Here is a 5,346-nt window from a genome sequence, read left to right on the forward strand (position 1 = left end):
CTCTCCACACAACCCCCCATCATCCTCCTTCCCGCAAGAGCATGATCCCGATGCTCGATGCAAACTGAGAACTGTCACTGCACACGCTGCGGCATCTCGGGTCCGGTGCGCGAGGCGAACTTGCATTCTGCTAGACATACGTAGCATTAGGCGAGAGCGCCCGTAATCGCGCACGTCGTGAGGCTCGAGAGGCCTTCAAAGCAGCGCCTCTGTATTGTGTCACGACGATTCCTTCCGATCTCCGTGCGATCACTTCTCCAGCCTACGACTGCACATCGAGTCAGCTATCGATCGGTCTGTGTGCATGGGAACAGAGCACCAACCTTCTTCCATGTCATGGGAAGGCTGAACAAAAACACTGTGGCGTCGCCTCTCTCCACCAACGAGGAGGCGACAAACCACACGGCACCTCGGATGCATTTCCGACGGTTCCTTTCATATAAAAGGGGTGACGCCGAGGAAAATAAGACTCGCGTCCCTACCAAAACGAAAAAGACCACCACCACCACCTACTCACTTACTACTGCTCCTCCTCCTGTTTTTCCAGCTTGCCGTGTTGAATGACGACAATGACGAGCAGGAGTAATCTCGGCGGGGTAGTTATGATCGTTCGTCCACGCGGAGTAACTGCTCTCCTCCGCCTCTGTTCGTCTAACGTATCGACATAACGCCATACTGTCGGGCTGCTAGAGAGTCCATAGTGAGATTTAACTTGCAAAGCAGGATTAAAACGCAAAACCGAGGGGAGCGAGGGGTGTGTGTGTGTGTGTGTGTCTTGTGTACTATATATCAGTAGTACTGTTGAGCTACCTGGTTGATCCTGCCAGTAGTCATATGCTTGTCTCAAAGATTAAGCCATGCATGTGTAAGTACAAGCCGAGTTAAGGCGAAACCGCGAATGGCTCATTAAATCAGCTATGTTTCATTGGATCTGTAAACCCACTTACTTGGATAACTGTGGTAATTCTAGAGCTAATACATGCATCACGTCTCTGACCGCAAGGGAAGAGCGCTTTTATTAGTTCAAAACTGGTCGGGCCTCGGTCCGTTAACCCACCCGTGGTGAATCTGAATAACTTTTTGCTGAGCGCACGGTCTCCGCACCGGCGCCGCATCCTTCAAGTGTCTGCCTTATCAGCTTTCGATTGTAGGTTATGCGCCTACAATGGCTATAACGGGTAACGGGGAATCAGGGTTCGATTCCGGAGAGGGAGCCTGAGAAACGGCTACCACATCTAAGGAAGGCAGCAGGCACGCAAATTACCCACTCCCGGCACGGGGAGGTAGTGACGAAAAATAACGATGCGAGACTCATCCGAGGCCTCGCAATCGGAATGAGTACACTTTAAATCCTTTAACGAGGATCTATTGGAGGGCAAGTCTGGTGCCAGCAGCCGCGGTAATTCCAGCTCCAATAGCGTATATTAAAGTTGTTGCGGTTAAAAAGCTCGTAGTTGGATCTCAGTTCCGGACTGACGGTACACCGCCTGGTGCTTACTGTCACGCTCCGAACAGCTAACTAGCCCCGCCGGCTCGCACGGGGTGCTCTTCATCGAGTGTCCCGAGTGGCCGGCACGTTTACTTTGAAAAAATTAGAGTGCTCAGAGCAGGCTACTTTAATGGCCTGAATGTCTATGCATGGAATAATGGAATAGGACCTCGGTTCTATTTTGTTGGTTTTCGGAACCTGAGGTAATGACTAATAGGAACAGGCGGGGGCATTCGTACTGCGACGCTAGAGGTGAAATTCTTGGACCGTCGCAAGACGAACTACTGCGAAAGCATTTGCCAAGGATGTTTTCATTAATCAAGAACGAAAGTTAGAGGTTCGAAGGCGATCAGATACCGCCCTAGTTCTAACCATAAACGATGCCAACTAGCGATCCGCCGGCGTTATTCCCATGACCCGGCGGGCAGCTTCCGGGAAACCAAAGTCTTTGGGTTCCGGGGGAAGTATGGTTGCAAAGCTGAAACTTAAAGGAATTGACGGAAGGGCACCACCAGGAGTGGAGCCTGCGGCTTAATTTGACTCAACACGGGGAACCTCACCAGGCCCAGACACCGGAAGGATTGACAGATTGAGAGCTCTTTCTCGATTCGGTGGGTGGTGGTGCATGGCCGTTCTTAGTTGGTGGAGCGATTTGTCTGGTTAATTCCGATAACGAACGAGACTCTGGCCTATTAACTAGTCGACGGATCTCCAGCAATTGGTGTCCAGTTCGCAACTTCTTCTTAGAGGGATTAGCGGCAATTCTAGCCGCACGAGATTGAGCAATAACAGGTCTGTGATGCCCTTAGATGTTCTGGGCCGCACGCGCGCTACACTGAAGAGATCAACGTGTTCTCCCCCTCCGAGAGGAGCGGGTAACCCGTTCAATCCCCTTCATGATAGGGATTGGGGCTTGCAATTGTTTCCCATGAACGAGGAATTCCCAGTAAGTGCAAGTCATCAGCTTGCGCTGATTACGTCCCTGCCCTTTGTACACACCGCCCGTCGCTACTACCGATTGAATGATTTAGTGAGGCCTTCGGACTGGCGCTCTTGGATGTTCTACCCCTCGCGTCTCGGCGCAAGGGGTTCTCGCCTCGAGCTGACGGAAAGATGTCCAAACTTGATCATTTAGAGGAAGTAAAAGTCGTAACAAGGTTTCCGTAGGTGAACCTGCGGAAGGATCATTACAGTTTGTGACGCGAGAGCTGCAACCATCGGCTCGTCGTCGTCGTTCGAGTATTCTTCAATGCGAAGAAGGCAAGGGTAGCCTTGGGAGCCGCACCCAATTGCCGTGGGAAAGGAGAAAGCGGATAAACGGCGGGGAGATCAACACCCACTGTGAGACAATAACAGGTCTGTGATGTCGGACTGACATGACATGTCAGTCAGTCCGACCGGCGCAGGTCACAGTCCTAGCGCCGTATACTGCTTTAGAGTCATCTGTTGGGGCTCGCGACACCCGTCACCGACATCTTTCTTCCTTGTCCCCGGTCGCTCAGTGGCTTCCGGCACCCACACCATAGAGAGAAAGCAGCAGGCGAAGACGCTACTGCTCCTCTCGTTGACAGGGCCGGCGCCTGCTACTCTGGCGGCGTCTAGTGCTGGGTTTTCCTTGACACGCTTCCCAGTGGGCCCCTCCCTCCCCGCCTTCACTCTACTGTAAACGTAAATGTACGTGTGCGGCAGAGGAGGAAAAAGGGGAGAGAGAAAAAAAGCATTTTATGTGTCTTCTAACCAAAGTCGGGCTCTTACCAGCCCTATCAAACCCCCCATACATTACGTCCTCCTATGATGGAGTGATAGACGGCCGACAGGCCTTAATAAAAACATATACAACTCTTAACGGTGGATCACTTGGCTCGTGGGTCGATGAAGACCGCAGCTAACTGCGTGTCGGTATGTGAATCGCAAGAATACCAGATACATCGACAAGTCGAACGCACATTGCGGCGGCAGTCCTGATATGTGTACTGTCGCCACTCCTGCGCGAGGGTCGGAATAACATCCATCGGGCGAGTAGCTGTTGCGGCCTCCATATTCTGCTCTTTGGCAGGCTCAACGATGCGCTTTGGCCTGCTCTGGGGAACGACGCCCGCCACTGCCCCCCGAATGAGAAGGCAGGAGGCAAACCGGGAGTCCCCCTAATATTTGACAAACGAGCCCCTAGCACACCTCATCATGCTGTGAAAGAAAGACGCTTTTCGTCCTATTTCTGCAACAGAGGCCTGCCGCCCTTTGAGTGAGAAAACACTCGACGTCTGCTGCGGATCCGATTGTCCCACAGACGTGCAGCAAGCAAAGCCGCCAGTTTCCACCCCTCCGTGGACTGGACGGCACAACACAAGGGTATGGCTAGAGGACCGGGTCGGAAGCGACATGCCATGCGTCGCCGTCCAGAGGTAGTAGTGTGCCAGGGAAATTGAACGCTTGAGGAACCTCCCGCCTATCACACACACTCTCTACGGACCGACTCAACCGGATTTCATTTACTTTGGCCTAGCAGAATTCGAGAGAGAGAAGAAATGGTGCCAATAACGCTCATGAACGAGTAAATTACACCAGTACACAGGTGCATGTATGAGAGAGAGGCGTGTGCGCACAGAAGTAGTGCTATACTACTACTGTTGTTATTATTATTGTTACAATTTCGTTGGCATGTGTGCACCCTAGTGGTAGCCGCTGCCACAGTTGTGGGGCCTATAAGCAACGCTTGCTGAAACCGAAGTGACGGCGTGTCTGGCGCAAGCCGTCAGACGGCCAAATTCGGATTTTCAGTGCGTTGGCTGGGGGACAGTAACAGCCGTGGCATCATCAGCAGCAGCCGCTGTGTTTGTTGCTGGTGTGGTGCGAGGGAGCGACCGCCTGTCGTCATGACGGAGGAGGTGCTGCTCCCGTGCTGTGCTTTGCCCCTCAGCAAAAGGCGTAGCCAGAGTGCTCGCCGACGGGTGGCGTCCTTGATTGATCAAATCAAAATGTGTGTGACTGTGTGTGTGTGTTTTTGCGCCGAGACCGCCCCTCGAGCGATGATCGATGATCAAATAAAATTTTAAACCACCAGCGCACGAAAAAAAAAACCCACCGTCGACCTCGTGTCGGGAGAGACCTACCCGCCAAATTTAAGCATATTAATAAGCGGAGGAAAAGAAACCAACAGGGATTCCCTTAGTAAGGGCGACTGAACGGGGAAGAGCCCAGCGCATAACCTCGTGTCTTAACCGGCACGAGGGGTGTTGCGTTTCGGAGGGTCCGGCACGCCGTCCCATACCGCCTAAGTCAAGCTTGAAAGCGGCCACTACCCATGGAGGGTGACAGGCCCGTGTGGCGGCGCCCGCGAGGGCATAGATGGGGCGGTCGGAAAGGGCCTCTCTGTAGAGTCGGGTTGCTTAATAATGCAGCCCAAAGCAGGTGGTAAACTCCATCTAAGGCTAAATATGACCACGAGACCGATAGAGGACAAGTACCGTGAGGGAAAGTTGAAAAGAACTTTGAAGAGAGAGTTCAAGAGTACGTGAAACCGTTAAGAGCCAAACGGGTGGAACCTCGAAGGTCGAACTGGGGGATTCAGCTCGTCGGCTGTCGGCTGGGTGGGGACGTAACAAAGCGACCCAGGAATACTTGGGCGTGCCTCCACCCACGCCGGCGTCGGCGGGCGTATTTCGCCTCACAGTAGGTCGCCGCGACCCGTTGCTTTTGGGGACGTCGAAGGCCCGGACGGATTGGTACCCTACCGGCTGGGGATGCGGCTTCGGCTTCTCCTCTTGTCCGGTGGGCGAAACCGCCGGTGTCCTGGCTGCCCTGCGACGGTCGTAGAGACGAGCCCCTCCCATTCGTGGGGGGCGGCTCTCGCGGCGTGC

The 5,346-nt window shown here is 53.6% G+C and overlaps 3 non-coding genes across 3 annotated transcripts in view; all 3 read left to right on the forward strand.

Annotated features, from left to right (window-relative positions):
• The first annotated feature begins 807 nt into the window (after positions 1–807).
• LOC138362512 (small subunit ribosomal RNA) lies at positions 808–2,679 on the forward strand. Its single transcript, XR_011227725.1, has one exon. It is a non-coding gene; the product is annotated as a small subunit ribosomal RNA (ribosomal RNA).
• Positions 2,680–3,326: 647 nt separating this feature from the next.
• Positions 3,327–3,488, forward strand: LOC138362511 (5.8S ribosomal RNA). The gene has a single exon (XR_011227724.1). It is a non-coding gene; the product is annotated as a 5.8S ribosomal RNA (ribosomal RNA).
• Positions 3,489–4,574: 1,086 nt separating this feature from the next.
• Positions 4,575–5,346, forward strand: part of LOC138362513 (large subunit ribosomal RNA) — a 4,358-nt gene continuing 3,586 nt past the window's right edge. The window contains exon 1 of the ribosomal RNA XR_011227726.1: positions 4,575–5,346. This exon is cut by the window's right edge and continues 3,586 nt beyond it. This is a non-coding gene — a ribosomal RNA (large subunit ribosomal RNA).

Source organism: Procambarus clarkii, unplaced genomic scaffold, assembly GCF_040958095.1.
Source record: "Procambarus clarkii isolate CNS0578487 unplaced genomic scaffold, FALCON_Pclarkii_2.0 HiC_scaffold_1929, whole genome shotgun sequence".
NCBI lineage: Eukaryota > Metazoa > Arthropoda > Malacostraca > Decapoda > Cambaridae > Procambarus > Procambarus clarkii.